This window comes from Eulemur rufifrons, chromosome 2, assembly GCF_041146395.1.
Source record: "Eulemur rufifrons isolate Redbay chromosome 2, OSU_ERuf_1, whole genome shotgun sequence".
Classification (NCBI taxonomy): Eukaryota; Metazoa; Chordata; class Mammalia; order Primates; family Lemuridae; genus Eulemur; species Eulemur rufifrons.
This window is the reverse complement of record NC_090984.1, coordinates 64,462,451-64,482,248: the sequence shown is the minus strand read 5'-3', so window position 1 is coordinate 64,482,248 and position 19,798 is coordinate 64,462,451.

Sequence of the window (19,798 nt, the reverse complement as noted above, 5' to 3'; positions counted from 1 at the left end):
TCTTGCTGTTGCACTAATTGATACATATTCTTTACAACAGTACCTTACAATTAACCATGATTCATACAAAAGAACTCCTGGTTATAAATAATGTCAATAGATATAAAAAAACTTTTCAATATTAGATAAACATTGTGAGAACAAAACATGTGATAGCCAAGCAGAATTTGATTAACCAGTTATTTTAAACAGAACTTTTTTTTTTTTTTTACCGTGCTAAAAACTGTTTTGTACTTAGAGTGGAGAAAAGTAAATTAGTCTTATTAAATATCAGCCATATACCAGAAACTTTAGTAGATGCTTTCACTTAAGTTACTTCTTAGAACACTGAGACACAAGCAAGATTTGTAAATAAACAGAAGAAAGATAATTATATTTATGATATGGCAGCTATTTGAGTAAATATATAAGTATTTACAATAGCTTTTTTAAAATCACAAGTGTGAGAATTTAAAGTATTCTATTTAGATATGGATTTTGAAGGGAATGATTAGGAATTAAATACCTAACCCCCTTTTTACCCATCTGGAATATAGGACCAATTGACAGAAGTAGGAGTAAGGCAGATAGAGACCAAATATATCTTTATCACCAAAACTGTTTTTGGTGAACATGATTCAGTTATGAGGGCCAAATGAGGTTTCTAGTCTTTGCTGCTCCACAAATTTAGACCTATGGCAGCCATTCAAATGGAAAATGTGAGTCTACAGAGATGTCATATTCACCCGGAACTCACATTTTTCTGGTGTGGAAGGGAAAAATGATAGAACTTCCAGTGGTAATAACCATTATCACCACCAATCAAATTTGAGATTCAATAGTGTCACCCTCCAAATATATGCCTCAAAATTTCTCCTGACTGTATTCAGGGGCAAAAGAAGCTAACCAGGTACTCTAGAGAAGTTCCAATTAAAAGTTCCTCCTTTGTTCTATGTCTCTACCAATACCATGCTCTTTTGGTTACTATAACCTTGTAGGTTTATAACTTGAAGCCTGGTAATGTGATGTCTCCAGATTTGTTCTTTTTGCTTAAGATTTTTTGGCTATTGGGGCTCTCTTTTGATTGCAAATGAAGCTTAAAACTATTTTTTCTAGAACCGTGAAATATAACGTTGGTATTTTGATGGAGATTGCATTCAATCTGTACATCACTTTGGGCAATATGGCCACTTTAACCATGCTGATTCTTTCAATGCATGAGCTTGGGGTGTTTTTCCATTTGTTTGTGTCATCTGTGATTTCTTTCATCTCTGTTTTGTTGTTCGTGTAGAGATCTTTCACCTCCTTGGTTAAATACATTCCTAGGTATTTTATTTTGTTTGTAGCTATTGTAAATGGTATTGTGTCGTTGATTTGACTCTCAACTTGATTGTTATTAGTATGTAGACATGCTGCTGATTTGTGTACATTGATTTTGTAACCTGAGATTTGCCGAATTTATTTATCTAGGAGTTTTTTGGTGGAGTCTTTAGGGTTTTCTAGATACAGGATTATATTATCAGCAAATAGGAGTACATTTACCTCCTCTTTCTCAGTTTGGATACCCTTTGTTTCTTTCTCTTGCCAGATTGCTCTGGCTAGGACTTCCAGTACTTTGTTGAAAAGAAGTGGTGACAGTGGGCACCCTTGTCTTGTTGCAGTTCTTAGGGGGAATGCTTTCAACTTTCCCCCATTCAGTACGATGTTGGCTGTGGTTTGTCATATATGGCTTTTATAATTCTGAGCTGTGTTTCTTCTATGTCTAGTTTGTTGAGGAATGCTGGATGAAATCGTGCTGGATTTTATCCAATGCATTCTCTGCATCTACTGAGATGATCATATGATCTTTGTTTTTGCTTCTGTTTATGTGGTGAATCACATTTATTGATTTACATATCTTGATCCATCCTTGCATCCCTGGGATAAAACCTGCTTGATCATAGTGAATTATCTTTGTAAGGTGCTATTTAATTCAGTTTGTTAGTATTGTGTTGAGGATGTTTGCATCTATGTTCATAAGGGATATTGGTCTGTAGTTTTATTTTTTTGTTCTATCCATTCCTGGCTTTTGTATGAAGGTGATACTGGCTTTATCAAATAACTTAGGAAGAATTCTCTCCTTCTCAATATTATAGAATAATTTCATTAGGATAGATAGTGTTTCATCTTCGTAGGTATGGCAAAGGCAAATACAGTAATACCAAAAATCAATGGGACTTAATTTAATTATTAAGCTCCTATATAGAAAAGAAAATAATCAACTGTGTAAATAGGCAACCTACAGAATGGCAGAAAATATTCACAAATTATACATCCAATAAAGGACTAATATTCAGAATCTACAAAGAACTCAAATAAATCAGCAAGAAAAAAACAACCCATTAAAAAGTGGACAAAAGACATGAACAGAAGCTTTTCAAAAGATGATAGGGAGATAGGCAAATGGCTAACAAACATATGAAAACATGCTCAACATTACTAATCATCAGGGGAATGTAAATTAAAAGCACAATGAGATACCACCTTACCCCTGTCAGAATGGCCATTATAAAGAAGTAAAAAAATTATAGATGCTGGTATGGATTCAGAGAGAGGGGAACGCTCATACACTGTTGGTGAAACTGCAAATTAGTACAATCTCTATGAAAACAGTATGGAGATTACTCAAAGAAATAAATGTAGGCTTATATTCAATAAAGCAAACCCACTACTGGGTATTTATCCAAAGGAAAATAACTCATTTTATCTAAAAGTCACCCATAGTCAAATGTTTATTGCAGTATAATTCACAATTGCAAAGATCTGGAATCAACCTAAATGCTCAATAATTCATGAGTGGATAATGAAAATGCTATGTGTATACATATATACACACGTATATATGTATATATGTATACACGCACCCACACACACACACACACTCCCTGAAGTACTACTTATCCATAAAAAGGAATGAAATGATGTCTTTTGCAGCAATTGGATGGAACTAGAGAATACTATCCTAAGTGAAGTATCTCAGGAATGGAAAAACAAACATTGTATTTACTCATTAATAATTGAGATGTAAATTATGGGCACACTCGGGCATAAGGAGATGTAAAGGACTTTTGAAACCAAGAAGGAGGGGAGGGTAAGAACTGAATGTAGGGTAAAAAACTTCCCTATCAGGTATAATGAACACTATTCTGGTGATGGGCACACTAAAAGCCTCAACTTAAGCATTATACAAGCTATAATGTAACAAAAACATTTGTACTCCCTTAATATTTTGAAATAAAAAAAATAAAAGTTCCTCCCTCTGGAAACAGAAGAAATGGGAGATAAAACAAGTCTGTATTTATAGTGCATAGTATATCCAATATTAAATTCAACATGAATTTTAGAAAGCATTAAGGAAATGGCCCATTCCAGAAAGTTGCATTCAACTTTGTTAGAAATTTAAGAAAATATTAAAAATTGACAATTTACTTAGAGCAGTTATTTTTTGTTTTTAGTCTCTAAGTGTGTTCTGAAATATTAAATTCTAAGTTCTTTATTCCAGCCCCATTTTACTGAGCATCAGAACATTATTCAGCCAATTCCTAAAGATAAATTAAGAATAATTAAGTGATAGATATCTTATATTAAATTAGGCAATATGCATTTCTGAAAACCACTAGATTAGGTGACACCCAACTCAGCTGGCCTCTGCTTAGCTTGGAAATACAGGTCTTTAGAAATAACTGCACACCTGGCACACTTGAATTTTCACTCTACTATAGTAGGTTTGGAAAACAGTAGTATAAAGGGTACTAAGATTTACGTGTAATAGCTTGTTGATAAAATGGAAAAAATGAGTATAGAGAAATCAATCAGGAGGCAAGAAAGAAATAAAATGAAGGTAAGTTCTATTAAAAATGGCTATATTAAGTGGAATATGGACTATGAGAGTTATAGTTTTCTCTTTTAAAAATGTCAATTAACTGTTTACAGAATGAAGGCTAGAGTGTATAGAAAACAATTTACAAATAAGACAAGCAAGTCTATATTAAATGGTATAGTTTAAACAATGAACTACGTGAACTACTTTGAGAAAGGGGAAGTCAATGAGAAATATAATAATACTAGCTTATAATGGAGATTATTTAATGAATGCCTACTATGCTGCATGCTTTTCATACCTTATCCTGACATTAAAACTACACTTTGAATTTTCATGATAATACTAAAGGGAAGTAGTTTTCTTATCTGCATTTTTCAGATGAGGAAACACCAGAAATTTTGAATGAATTGAGAGATAATATAGAGTGGCAATTAAAATCTCAGCTCTTGGAGCTAGACTACCTGGATTCACCTCCTAGATTTGTCATTTATTAATTGTGACATTTTGGCAAATTAGTTTACCTGTTTAGGCTGCAGTTTCCTCATTTGTACAAAGGGATCATAATCAGAGTATATCAATAAGTTTTATGAGGATTAAGTGGTATAACCCTTAGCATAGTATCTAGCAATTGGTAATTCCACAACAAATATTTTATTATTAGCAGTAGTATTTATTATTAGCAGGGCTCATGCAGCAAATAAATATTGAGGCATGAATTGAAGCCAAAATCAGTATCTGCAAAATTGCTAATGCCTACAATGCTGTTATACAAAGCTGTTTCAGTGTATGCTTCATTGTAGATGATAAATAACTTGGACTGGATTAAACTCAGGAGTCACTGAGAACATCAGATGAATGAGTCATTCCATTGCAGCACCTTTCCATACATTGTGAACAATAGTGGAGGACACTCTCCCCATTAGGGTGTCTTGCTCTAATGAGCAGCAGTTTTTCTGAGTTTCATCGTCTGCCACAAAATATATAACCCCATGTATGAGGGCAAAGAGGGCACAGAAGAATGATATCTTATTTGCAGCAAATCTATGGACCATTTTCTTCCATCATGAAATCTATATCAGTTTTTGTGAAAAAGTGTCTGTTACAAAACTTAGTTATATCCAACAGTGCATTTTGTGCACTTTGGGGGGGGTCTTAAAAAATATAAACCTTTGTTAAGCATGCCTCTCTTTTATTCCTAAGTTTTGCCCAGAGACAGGTTTAAATTGAAGCTGTTACATTTACTTCCTTAAATACTGCAGCTCTATTAATATGTCTAACATTCTCACTGAAACACCACCAGAGGCTCACAGAATTTTGAAGAAAAATGCTGAAGAGATGACTTCAGCTTAGGTAATGGCCCTTGGACATTGTCACTCTGTGACTTCAACCATATGTTTGGCCTCCATCTGTTGGGTTCTTCCTCAATAACTGGATGTCTCTGTTGCTCAAAGTCAGTAACTCTTGTATTGGATTAAACCATAGGTGTGTATTTGGTCGAATTAATTGCTGTGATTATTTTACACTACTACCTAATGACTCTAATGCTTTTTAATTCATAAATATTTTTTAGACACCCACTATGTAGAAGATACTGAGTTAGGCTTGGAGAAAGGCATAGATTAATTTAAGATCCTACTCCTAGACTAATGCAATCACAATAGAAGGGGTTTGATATTTGACTTTGCATCATAAATAGCATGCATGGAACCTTTTCAGCAAGTATTAATTTACTGTGAGCTTCAATGTAAGAATGACCTGAGAAAAGTACAGAATACTTTCAGCAAATGTCAAGAGGTATAAATAAAATATTGGTGTAAAAGCGAACACTAGAAAGACAATCTGGTGCCAAGGTATAAAGAGCCAATCTAAAGACATTGCTAGGAAGAGTTATCAAAGTTGTCCTAGAAAATTCAAAAAGATAAGAGCAGGGTTTTTTTTGTTTGTTTGTTGTTTTTTAATTTAGGAGTAGCAACACATATCTGCTCTTCATGGATTTACCATTCCGTAAATATTGGATAAGCACCTACTAAGTAATGGGTATGTAATGATGGATATAATAGACTTGACTCTGGACTTGTGGAATTTATAATCTGAGGCAGATAAGAAAAAGAAGCAAGATACAGCAGAGCAATTTTATTTCATCTGCAAGTTGAATATCATTTTTTACTCCTTTGCATGTGTATACATCAAAAAATTTAGAAGTAATATTTTAATTTTAAGGCCCTGAAATATTATGAGAATATTTCTTAGTTAAATTTTTCGTGATAGATGCTGAGAGATGAGCCTTGGAGGAATCTGAACATTATTTTAAGAAATGGTTAGTTTTGGATGTGGTCTCTGCTGTATAGTGTCAGATGGGACAGGAGAGCAGTGGTTTATAGTGCCCTGGGCAGCTGGATGGCAGCCCTCTGCTCACCTAGCCTCATTCAGTTGTAGGTATCAGAGACCTTCATTATGAAATCTCAGCCCACCCAGCGGCTGGATCAAAGTTAACCAAATTAATGCTCTATTTGGAATCTCATACACCATTTCCATGCGTTATATTCATTTTGAAATTCAGGTTTCTAACCACACCAGTAAATACTAGGTGGGGTTCTTGAAGCAAAATACTTTTTTCCTAGCTCTGGATTTTCATACAGTCTCCTGCTAAGATAAGAGCTGTACCAGAAACTTCAGTCATTTCTCTAAGACACTGACCACCATTGAAGGCCTTACCAGCTGACTTACAACATTTATATATTTTTTTCCTAAATAGCCAGTTTTGATTGTGCATCTACTTCAACTTGGAAGAACTAAAAACTGAAGCAATCCCAGACACCTGTGAGTCTTCATCTTCACTGAAAGAGATTCTCTTTCAATGTCCCCATCCCCCAGATGAGGCCCTTTGGTTATGGATTCCACTCTTGTCTATAGACTCTATTTATTTCGGTATTGCAGTGTGAACTCCTGTCCACATCCTGGAGGATATTGTATTCTTGGTTAGTGATTCTAGCACCAATTCTACCAGTCATCACTTGATTACCAATAAAATCCTAGCATGCCCTTGAACTTTTATAGAGGAATCTGAACACTGAAAAAACTGACTTGGACATAGGAAATCAGTCAGGAAACTTGTGGATTCTTATATCAACCTTTGAGATATTTTAAAAAATCCAGGGATAATAACTAATATTATTGAATATTATGACTGTGCTGTTTACTATATTGCATGATTGACTTGCATAACCTCTTTTACTTACCTCAGGTTTTTTTTAAATGCAGATAAGCAAATATAAAACAATAAAATTATCACAGGCACTCGAAGCAACTTTTGAAGGTTATCTATTCCTTTTTACTTTACCTTTAGATTATTGCTGAAGCCATTTAAAAAATATGGTTTCTTTGTATCACTGCAAAGTCTGATGTTTGAGCATAGAGTTTAAAAGTAAGCTATTTTAAATGAGTAACCATGTGATGTTTTGACCATGATTCCTTTTTGAAATTACTGCATTTGGTTCATTACCAGCGGATTTCAATTGACACTGTTTAAAAATTCAATTTTATATAAGAATATATATAATTCATGGAGATTTAATTTTGAAGCTGTTATTTTCTCTGTTCAAGTCTCAAGGTTAAAGCTGCTGTTCCCAGGCAGTCTGATTCAATGAGTGCTGCTGTGTATAGTGTATGGTACGCAGTAGACCAATAAAAACAATCTGATTGATCTATCTCGTTATGGACTTGATGGCTTCCAAAGCACTAGCTATAAAATAAGCTAACTGGAAAATCAAAGCTTTAGTGACCTCAGAGGACTCTTCATCACGTAGTGCAGTTTAAATCATGTTGCTTTAAATTTAGATATCACATGCACAACACATTTTATATAACAAACCAGCAAAAACTTGTAAACAGCTTGTTATTTTCCACCTTTCCAGGCTGGAACACTTGGACTAGTGAATGGCTTTCCAAGTATCAAGCCTCTCTAAATGTTTAAACTTGTATTTTGGCTGGATTTTCAGATTTTTGAACCTTCCTTCCCAGCACTTACACTCTTCTTTAAATGTTTCATTCCAAAGAGAGCCACTAGTCCTCTTTACATACCTCTCCATCTCCCTAGTCAATATATTTAAATGTAAAAATGCTTTCTTTAATTTCATGGTCCCAATTTGGAAAAATGATTGACATGGTTTTTTTAGTTATAGTGGAATATCTACAGGCTAGTGGAAGAAAAAGAACAGTTTAGTGTGGTGAGATGGCTGATTCTAGTTGATTTCATTTTCAGGAAAGGTAGTTATCATTTCAATAACAAAAGATGGTTATTAAGTTCTTAGAAAGTTGTGTCTACTTGATCCTACCAGGTAAAACTGTAAAATTTGGATCATTGGTTCTTAGCATCCAATTTTTCACGTATCTCTTTTCTCCTTCATAGCATCCTAAATTTCATCCCATTCTGCAGATACCCAGTATCCTAATGCTACCTTCTAGATATCTAACAATTGCCTTATCTATGTATCAACAACTTGGTAAGTTCCCTATGTTCAATGACTTTCTTACTTTTCTCTCTCTTTTTTTTTTTTCAAAATTTCTGTTATGTATGGATATTTAAAGACCAATTTCTCTACTAGAAAACCACAGAACTGAGTGAAATGAGATAGAAATGAATGGTGATGGCATTTATTCATTCATTTATTTTAAAATAATGTATTACCAATCATACAAGGCATTGGGATATAGAAATGAAAGACATGATTTCTACCTCAGAGAATTATGTATGTTAAGGAGACTATTTTTAAAAAGCATGTAACAATGTGGAAGGTATTAGTGGCTATAATAGAGGAAGGCTCAGATTACTAAGGCACTAATATACACCCAACATTAATGGGGGCCTTCTAGGATATCCACAATATAGACTTTGACAGTCTTGAAGGACAAAGGGTGACAAAGGCGGAGAAAGCTATTCTTGCCAGAGTGACCCCATGAAACAGGCATGGTTGATGAGAGAACGATGTTGGCTTGGAATCTGCAAAATTTTCAATATTACCTAAAAGTAATATGAGAGATAAGTGTAAGATGAGAGCAGGAGAAGTTTCCAAAGGGTAAACCATGCAGAACCTCATACGCTGTTCTAGGTTGGAATATAATCAGCACTAAATCAGGAGTCAGATTAAGTTTAAATCCTCTCTCTGTCATTTACTGTCTATGTACCTTTGGGCAAGTTACTCAGCCTCTCTGTGCATTAGTTACCTTACCTGTAAAGTAGACATAACAACAGAACCTACCTATTATGTTTTATATCAGGATCAAATGGGTTAATATATATGTAGCTTTAAGGTCAGAATCTGTCCTGTAGCATACACTCAATAATCACCATCACAATTATCATTACTATTACTATATTAATCATCTTGGCAATGAAGGTACATTGAAGAGAGTTGCCCCAATAAAGCATGTGTTACGTGTGAGTCCCTCTTGATCAAATGTGTTTTTTTGAAAGTTCCAGAGGTTCTTTTTGGAAGTGTAAGCAAAATGAATGTGGCACAGCTGAGACTTGAAACAGAAAAATAAGAGACATTTGCGGTGTATCCACTGAGAGAAGATGAAGAGAGAGCAAAAACCAATAGTATTACAGTGAGATGAGAGGAAAAACCTGAATAAAAGTGACTTTAATGAGGAAATTTCATTTGAATTGGTTATTGATTAAGTACCTATAGTAACCAAGGCAACCTACAAGGTTGCTGAGTGCATGGTGGTATCTTTCACTAAATCAGAGACTATAGGAAAGAGCCAGTCTGAAGAAGATGGTGAGCTGTGTTTATGTGTATGTATACAGACTACAGACTATGGGTTTGGAGCTCAGAAGAGATCCTGGAGAATTATCAGTGCATATAAGTGTTAGATAAGATTATAGGGTGGGTTATCAAAGGAATATGTGTACTGTAAAAGAAGTAGAGGGTCATAGGGAATTATGTGGAAATATCAGCAATTAAGGGCAAATAAATAATAAAACAATTATAGTGTTAGACACATCCTCTAGGATGTGAAGAGAAGAAAGCACTAGTTTCACCTTAAAATGTGAATCAGAAAACCTGACAGGCTTTGATCAGGACACACACAACAATCACTTCTGTCGTAAATGACATAAAATCCAAATTTCTTTCATGAGTGAATTAGTAAAATGTGGTATATGTATACCATGGAATATTGCTCAGCTATAAGAAATAACGGTGATATAGAATCCCTTTTGTTCTCCTGGAGAGAGTTGGAACCCATTCTAATAAGTGAAGTATCTCAAGAATGGAAAAATAAGCGTCATATGTACTCACGAGCAAATGGGTTTCCCTGATCATCACCTAAGTGCACATTTGGGAATAACACCAATTGGGTTTCGGACTGAGGTGGGGGGGTGGGAGGAGGGGATGAGTGTATAAAAAAAAATTCCAAATTTCTTATGTGACCTTGCTGTTACATGCTATTATACTTGATCACTCTGCTTCAGTCCCACAATTATTTCCCCTTTTCAAACACATCAAAGCTCATTCACTGTTCAGGGCATTTGAATTTGTTGCTCATTTTTCCACCAATGCCTTCTACTAGACTTTCATGTGACATTTCTAAACTCAGATAGAACCTTCACAAAAAGGCCTTCTCTAACCTACCTATCTAATGTAATCTCTACCTCACAGAGCCTCTCCCCAGTTACTCTCTGTCAAACTTCTTTGCTGTCTTATCATCATATTGTTTGACACTGTTTGATACTATCTTGTTCATTCATCAATTACTTCTTTGAATACAATTTTTATAAGCATATGGACTTGCTCATCTGCCCTTAGAAAGTATCTGGTACTCACATAAACTTACTACATATTTGGTGAGTAAACGGATGTGTGGAACAGTGAGAAAGATATGCAGTAGGTGGAGGAGGAATCAGGAGAAAGATTACAACATTCAGAAGGAAGACTAATGGTGGCAAAAACATAAAAAAGAATAGTTTTATTGAATTTAGCAAGAGGGGGGTCATAGATGACACTGATAGGATTAGTTTATGTAGAATATTATAGGCAGAATTTAAATACATAGACTTGAGAAATGAAAGCAAGATGAATGAAAAAAGCAAATGAACTCTATTCTTTGAAGAAATTAGTCTGTACAGAAAGAAATGAGATAAAGCACTATCAAGAAAAGTTGATTTTTAAAAGTAAATACAAATGGGCAAATAAGTAAAAAAAGCAGACAAATATTACAATGTTAGAGGCACATTGTGAAAAGGTATAATAAAGTAAGTATCTTTTTTTAATGAAACATTTCAAACTTAAAAAGGTGCAAGAATATTTCAAAGAACTCCTATACATTCTTCATTTAAAGACCTGATTTATGTTTCAGCAATTATCTCACATAGTCTTTATGGCTAAGGGATATAATCCAGAATCTTATACCTAGTTGTCTCGTAATGCCAGACTTCTGCAACGTAAAACAGTTCCTCAATCTTGCCTTGAATTTTATCACTTTGGTATTTCTGAATATTTCATGCCAGTAATTTTTTAGAATGTCTGTCAAATTGTTTTGTCCCATGTTTTTACACGACTAGACCCAGGCAATGCTGTTCTGGCTGGAGTATTACAGAAGTTATTCTGTTTTTCTCATTGCCTCCTATTGAATGAGACATGATGTTGATCTGTCCCATACTGGTGGTTTTATCTTCAATAATTTGATTTTATAACTGTGAAATCACTTTTTACTCGCTATTGTCTCATGTTTAATTAGTAAACATTTTGTGTGTGGGAATTTGATATTATATAAAATTCTGTTTCTCTTCTCACTTTAACCCACTAGTTTTAAAATCTTCCTTTTTCATTTGTTAGCTCCCATTCTACTACAAGGAGAGCTAACTCTTCCCTCCATATCTCTTTTTCTCTCTCTCTCTCTCTTTCATTTATAAGGTATCAGTAATTAAGTTTTTTTTAATCTCAGCATATTACAGGGGTACAAATGTTTAGGTTACATATATTGCCTTTGCCCCACCTGAGTCAGAGCTTTAAGTGTGTCCATCCCCTAGACGGTGCTCACTGCATCCATTAGGTGTGAATATACCCAACCCCTCCACCCTCCTCCAATCTGCCCAACACCTGATGAATGTTATTACTATATGTGCACTTGAGTGTTGATCAGTTAATACCAATTTGATGGTGAGTACATGTGGTGCTTGTTTTTCCCTTCTTGTGATACTTCACTTAGTAGAATGGGTTCCAGCTCTATCCAGGATAATACAAGAGGTGCTAGATCACCTTTGTTTTTTGTGGCTGAGTAGCACTCCATGGTATACATATATTACATTTTATTAATCCACTCTTGTATTTATGGGCACTTGGGTTATTTCCACATCTTTGCAATTGTGAATTGTGCTGCTATAAACATTCTAGTGCAGATGTCTTTTTTATAGAATGTCTTTTGTTCTTTTGGGTAGATGACCAGTAATGGGATTGCATGTTACACCTCCGATAAAGGGCTGATAACTAGAATCTATATAGAACTCAGGAAAATCAGCAAGAAAATATTAAACAACCCTATCAAAAAGTGGGCAAAGGACATGAACAGAAACTTTTCAAAAGAAGATAGACCAATGGCCAAAAAACATATGAAAAAATGGTCAACATCTATAATCATTAGGGAAATGCAAATTAAAACCACAATGAGATATCACTTATTTCCAGTGAGAATGGCCATAATCAAAAAGTCCCAAAACAATAAATGTTGGCGTGGTTGCAGAGAGATAGGAACACTCATACACTGCTGGTGGGACTGCAAACTAGTACAACCTCTGTGGAAAGCAATATGGAGATACTTCAAAGAGCTCCAAATAGAACTACCATTTGGTGAGCATCTTCTAAATGTCTTTTAACAAGAATGATTAGATTTTCAGGTATTGTGATAGGAACTGTATTTTGAGACACAAGAGTTATTTCAACAGTTTTAAGTCACCTTTTCCTGTGTTAGGTTAAAATTGAGATGAAAATAGGTAAATGTTATCCTATTTTTCATATGCTGTGCTCAAAGGCCTGCCATACTTAGAACATCTGAGTTATGCCACAGGCTTTTCCCTAGGCTTCTGTCCATATGATTTATGATTTCATGTTTTTAACTTCTAAGATTTCTTACCTTTATCTTTTTATAGTTGTGGCTGGCCTTGATCCTGGTTACTCTGCTTTTTAACTTCAGTGCATTCTTGTCTTTGTTTTCAACATGATTAGACAAACACCGCCTATATCCTTCCTGGTAAGCAAACTACATGCATAGACTCTTTGGGGAAAGCCACCATGCAACCAGCTTAATATCAATTCAGCTGAATATTCTCTCTAATTTACTTTTTTTTTTGCTTTATTGAGCTTGTCACTTACAGATTAATTTCATTTTTCTTAGGTAGAAAGTAAATATTTTAGTCAAATCTGCATCACAATTTTTTATTGATACATAATAATTGTACATATTCATGGAGTACATGTTATATTTTGATACAAGAATATAATATATAATGATCAAATCAAGGTAATTGGGACATGATTCACCTGAAACATTTATCATTGCTTTATGTTGGGAGCATTTGAAAACTTCTAGCTATTCTGAAATATAATAAATTATTGTTAACTATAGTTGCAGTTTTATACTGATTATAAATATAAAGTTTCAAGTATTGCCATCCCACTAAAGCTTTAACTATTTGTATTGTTATTTTTATTATTTGTAGCTGTCTTATAAAAAGACAGCAGTTCTATTGTGGCAAAATAGAAATAATTATTTTATGGTAAAAACAAAACCACATTTAAGCTTTTTAAAAAAACTTTTGAAACAATTGATGAACATAAAATAAATTTTAGGAAGACAATGAATGAATAATCTCATATACAACCTGATTATTAAGATAGATATTGTAGAATACTTCTTAAACCCAGCATGAAAGAATGTGGTGAAAAATTACTGATGGTAATAATGAAGCCATGGTATTTATTACTACTGAAGGCAGTTATATTGCTCTACACTATACCAGTGCTGGCTGCCTTGATTTGTAAGAGCAAGAACACAAAACAAGCTGGTCTCTTGAGAGTATAAAAGATGGAGAAATGGAGAAGGACATGAGCAGCCAGGATATATGCTATCTAATTATCCAACTTTATTGTATAACCAAAGCAGCTGGTTGGCCCAAGGCAAAGAGTCCAGAGAACATAGCAAGCTCAGGTGTGATTTGAGCAAGAAATCCAACGTGATGATCAGGGTACAACAGGAAAAAGTTATAGTCAGAGGAACAATTCAGAAATCAGCGGGTGAATAAGCTGGAGAAGCTCTGGCAACTTTGCCACAATTATCTGTCCGTTCTCCCATCAGTGGACAGGCAGCAGTTGCTTTAAAGAAAAAAAAAAGTCAAGAGGCTTGTAGGATTACCAGAGCCCTAGACTTAACGTTTTCCTTTAGTGACTGATCACTTTCAATTGAAAACTGTGAATTTTAGTTCAGATGGGAATGTCAAAGACCTCATGGTATGTTCAGAAAACTTTAGATTGTAAGATAATTACAAGACTAGCCCTGTCTTCTCTGTTAATGCTGTCAGTAGTGATCATGGTTTTAGTGTCACACAGGGCAAACCAAGTTCCAACTGTCAACTATTGAGCTGAATACGGAATTTTTAAGAAGATTTCAGAAGTCAATGAACTTTTCACTTTAGAATACATATTAAAAATTTTCTACCTGCCAAAATTGAAATTATGGATGCCTGATACAATCTACTTTTGTATTTGACTATCATTCATGATTGCTGCTTGAAGTTGGAGTTTCTGAGCACATAATCAATAACCTGAACTAGAATTCAGAACTGAAGTTTCACTACTGTATGGTGCTTTGTACTGTGGAAAATAATTAATTGTTCTAATAATATCCTCAATTAAAAAAAATTGTTCTAGGCAGGAATTAAAGACTTATTAATAACCCTCTCTAATCTTGTCTATCTCTTTCCCTCCTCCCTACCACCCACTTTACAAACATGCACTCACAATCCCACAGTCATTGTATCTTGAAACTAACAAATTCAGAACAACATATATTCTAGTTACTCAGTTATTATGGTACTTTCCATCAATATTTTCTTTTTCATAAATTAATATAGGGTTAGTTTTAATAGTTATAAAAAAGGTTGGCACTGTTTTATGAATTTTGTTTCAGTCTTGATAACTTGATTTAAATTATGAGTCTATCTCGAAGAAAAACAAGAATATAATATTCTCAGATTATTTGTCTTAATTGAGGTGTTAGCTTCTAAGATTCTGCCTAAAAACCACAGGAATTTATTGACATTTCTATATCCATGAGCTTTGGAAATCTTTATATTAAAAATAGTAATAATGAAAGGTTAATTTCCTATAGTACATATTTTAACCTAAACAAATGTCATCAATAAGTAGAAAATATAACTATTGATCTTTTCAGGTTAATCTTTTGAAGTGGATTTTTAAAAATATGATATCATTTTTCTATTCTTCTAAACTTTGACTCCTTTCTTTGAAATTTTATCTATCAAATATCAAATGGAATTATCTCAGGAAAATTATAACTGCTGTTGGCAATAACCCAAACTTACTAGGTTTTGTAATTTTCTTTTCTGAGCATATCTGGAGTGGTAATTGGGAAGGTAAAAGCTTCAGTTATTTTGTAATTACTTTATGTAATTGTGAAGCAATTACTACGAATGACTAGTCAAAAATATTCCTATTTTAGCATAGTATTATGAATACCAAAATCCTAAGAAATAGTGGTAGGGCATTTTCCCCTGCTAGTGGATTTAGTCATATTTAAACCAACATTTTGAAGAAAATATCTTGCTCTGTTGCCCAACTTTTTCTCTTTATAACCTATCAATTCGGTGGACTTCATAAGGATGTCTTTATTCCTTTATTCTTTGATCAATAACACCAACAACGGATAGGGAAAATTTTTGCCTTCTAAAATATACCAGATCTTATAATAACAGCTAATACCAACATATCAGTTACTATGATATCAGTCAGTGTTCCAAGTATTTGATGAACAAGAATGTTACCTTGTGTAATCCTCATTCTATCACAATAAAATATATGCTATTATTGTCTCCATTTTAAAAACAAAGAAACTGAAGACTGAAGAGGATAAGTAACTTTTCCATGTTCACGGGGCCCAGGCTATTTTATATTCTGTTCATCAATGGGCTATACATTGAATAAGATTAATTGATATTGAAAAAAATATCATGTCATATTTTGATTCTACAATGTGAGAAATACACTTGATTTTGATTAATTGCCATTTAATGACATATAACTTGGATGCAGAACTTTGAATCGGTACTTCAAGTCTTAATCGATGTATAATATTTATACTTATTTAATGCAAAGTGTGCACAACTTTCTTAGGAGTCTTCTCCTTCTCCCTCTCAATTGCTATAGACTGAACTCCTCATCCCAGCTAGAACAGATAACAGTTGATTTAAACTCAGCATATGGAGAATGAGGCCTTTATCCAGTATCCAAGATTGGTTCCCACAAAGAATAAAATGAGCTAAGCAGCTTCACAATGATAGAAGACTTTTGAATAAAGGAAGCAGCATGTACAGCTGTAGCTAATTACAAATTTGGGCTTCACTTTTGTTAACAGCAGACTAATGTTTGCATACCAAGCATTTGTTGTAAATAAATAGCTTTAATAAGTGGGAAAAAAAGACAGTAAGCAATACAATGCCAGGGGTAATTACAGCTATGTTTGCAAAAGCCACAAATGCAGTTTATAATTATCTTAATATGAAAAATGGAGATTATCTCATATTTTAAGCTCTTTATTAGGAATAATTCTAGCATTTGAATATTCTGGTATTTGAACAGTTGTCTGATTCTGACTTAATTTTCTTGATATGCTACTTTATGTAACACATAGAAATACAAAATAATACAGCTTCAATGCATAAATCCTTATCTACTAAATAAGATATTTCAAAGCATACTTGATCATATATTTATGGCTTTTAGTTTAGTAATGATTTACCTACTGAAGTAAGGGTAGTATTAAAAGGCTATTGAGAGGAGACATAGTTCATTTCAAATAAGACTACACACAAACCATCTCCTCCACACCCCTCCCCTCCCAAATAAAGATAGCAATACTTTTTATTCTGCCATGATAGAGGCAGTATAGAACTATTGCATTACATTACTAGAATAACAGGGAAACAAAAAGCAACCACAATAACTATGGAGACACATAAAGGGATTCCATAATCCTCTGTATTATCTTCTGTCCTGAGATTTGAACAAGAATTAATACAGAAGATAATTATATAATATGTTGACCATCTTACAATAGTAATAATTACTTAACTGAATTTGATATTCTGGTAAACAAAGAAAAAACAAACAAATTTAAAATTGTTGATAATAAGCCTATGAGTGTCCACATAAAAACCTGCGCACAAATTTTTATAGCAACTTTATTCATAATTGACAAAACTTGGAAGCAACCAAGATGTTTCTCAGTAGGTAAATGCATATAGAAATGGTGGTACATACTTACAATTGAATACTGTTGAATGACAAAAAGAAATGAGCTATCTAGCCACAAAAAGACATGGGAGAACCCTACATGAATATTGCCATCTGAAGAAGCCAATCTGAAATGGTGACATACTGTATCATTCCAACAATATGACATTTTGGAAAAGGCAAAACTATGGAGATAGTAAAAAGGTCAGTGGTTGCCAGGGGTTCAGGGAGAGGGAGAGGTGAGTAGAATTAGCACAGGGGAATTTTATGATAGCGAAACTATTCTGTATCATACAGTAATGTCAGACACATATCTTTATAAATTTGTCAAAACTCTATGGAATGTTCAACACAAAGAGTGAATTCTAATGTAAACCATGGCTCTCAGTTAATAATAGATTATTGATCTTGGTTCATCAATTGTAAAACGTGTACCACACAAATGCAAAATATTAATAGAAGAACCTGTGCTGGAGGGGTGAGGCAGTGTATGAGAGCTCTATGTATTTCCACTTAGTTTTTCTGTAAACCTAAAACTTCTCTAAAATAATAAAGTCTATTAATTTTTTAAAAAGCCTATGATTAATATTAAATAAAAAAAAATGGGAAGGAAGATTTTTTTGAAACTCAACGACAGAAAGTCTTAAGTCATCTTACTGAGGTAAAATCAGTTCAAAATTATTTCTGGTGAGCAGTGCCTAACATTTTCTCCTAAATTCACATTAAAATATTCATTTTTAAATTATAAAAAAAATCAACATTTAAACACTGGAAATGAGGGTAGACATCAATCCATTGACAAGTCTGTTATTCCCTTTTGTTAGGTAAAAGCTCAACAGAGCTGGAATGAGAAAAATTCATGCATTTATTATCCTTGCCTGGCAGTGAGGAGGCAAAAGCGAACAGCACGTACTGACAGAAGTGGTTGAGTTATATATTGGACGTCAAATCTAATAATACAAAAATATGTTTTTAAACTGCAATGACCATATAAAAACTAGATAACAAACAGGAGAAAATTTACATACAGGGAACTAGAAACACTATACAACTGAAGTAAAGATTTGCCTTCATTTTAGTGAGGAAGATGGTAAAGAAAATTCTAGCTCAAAAATAGCTTTTGAAACAAATAGAACTGCAGTGTTATTAATAAATTACAAATTAGTACATGGACAAGTTGCTCCAGATCTAATTGGTAAACCAAATGAACACAAATTACCTGGAAAGTATGATATATTTCATGCAGTTTTAAAGGAAATATTTTGGTGGATATGAGATTATGATTTAACATAACAGATGTAAACTGGGCTACTGAATACCAATTTGCAGGGCTGCCAGATAAAATAATGATGCCTAGTTAGATTTAATTTTAGACATATTAAATTTGTTTTAGTATTAATATGTCCCATGCAATATTTGGACATACTTATGCTAAAATTATTTATTGTTTATTTAAATTCAAACTTAATTGGGTTTATTTTTATTCATTAAACCTGGCAATCCAAAACTTCGCCAATCTTGTACATTTTCAAGCCTCGAAGAGAGTATAATCTTAACCATTTAGACTTCTTTTCACACATTTTCAATTTTTGAAATGCCAAAAGCATAAATTATGATGAATACTTACTCATTTTTGAATACTTTCTAGTTGTTAGATTCTATATGAAGCTATATTGGTAAATAAAGATTATGTCTTCATGGGGGATATACATATGAAGTACAGGTAGATAGAACTAAATGACTGTTATTTTTGGTATAATGTAAAATTACACACAAAGAAGCAGCTATAGCAAGTGATTGATATAGATTGTCAAGAAATCTTTGAAAAATGTCCACAGCAAAGGCTATTTAAATAAAAATAGCTGTCATAAGGTAGGAGAAAACATCTTACAAAGAGGAGTCAAATTGAAAGAATAAATAGACACTTCTCTGGCAGGAGCAGCATACGTATCAACAGAAAAATTCACCAGAGATAAGGATTTGGCCAATTTTATTTAGCATTTATACACACTATCTGTTAGAGAAAATGCATGGTAAAATTCCCAACCTTGATAAAAATGCCAAGCTGATGAGGATGAGCACAGGACTTTTCAGGATGCTGTGAAAGGAGTTAAAACATCTGGTAAATGAATTCCAACATTAGACATTTTGATGTAATGCCATATACAAGAAAAGACTTAAATTATATTTTTAGGTCAATTGTCTCCATCTGCTTGTTTTTATAGGGGTCCTAGAGACAAAAAAAAAGTCCTTGTAGCTTTTTAAAAACTATCAGACCTTTAAGCTACTATGACCAGAAACATCTAACATAATTCTGAATGACATTAGCAAAATTGTTACAAAGAAAATTTAAAATATTATTCTACTTATGCTAATTCACAATGTATTTATATCTAAATTTTGATTCAGATCAATGCGTCTAAAGAAAGAT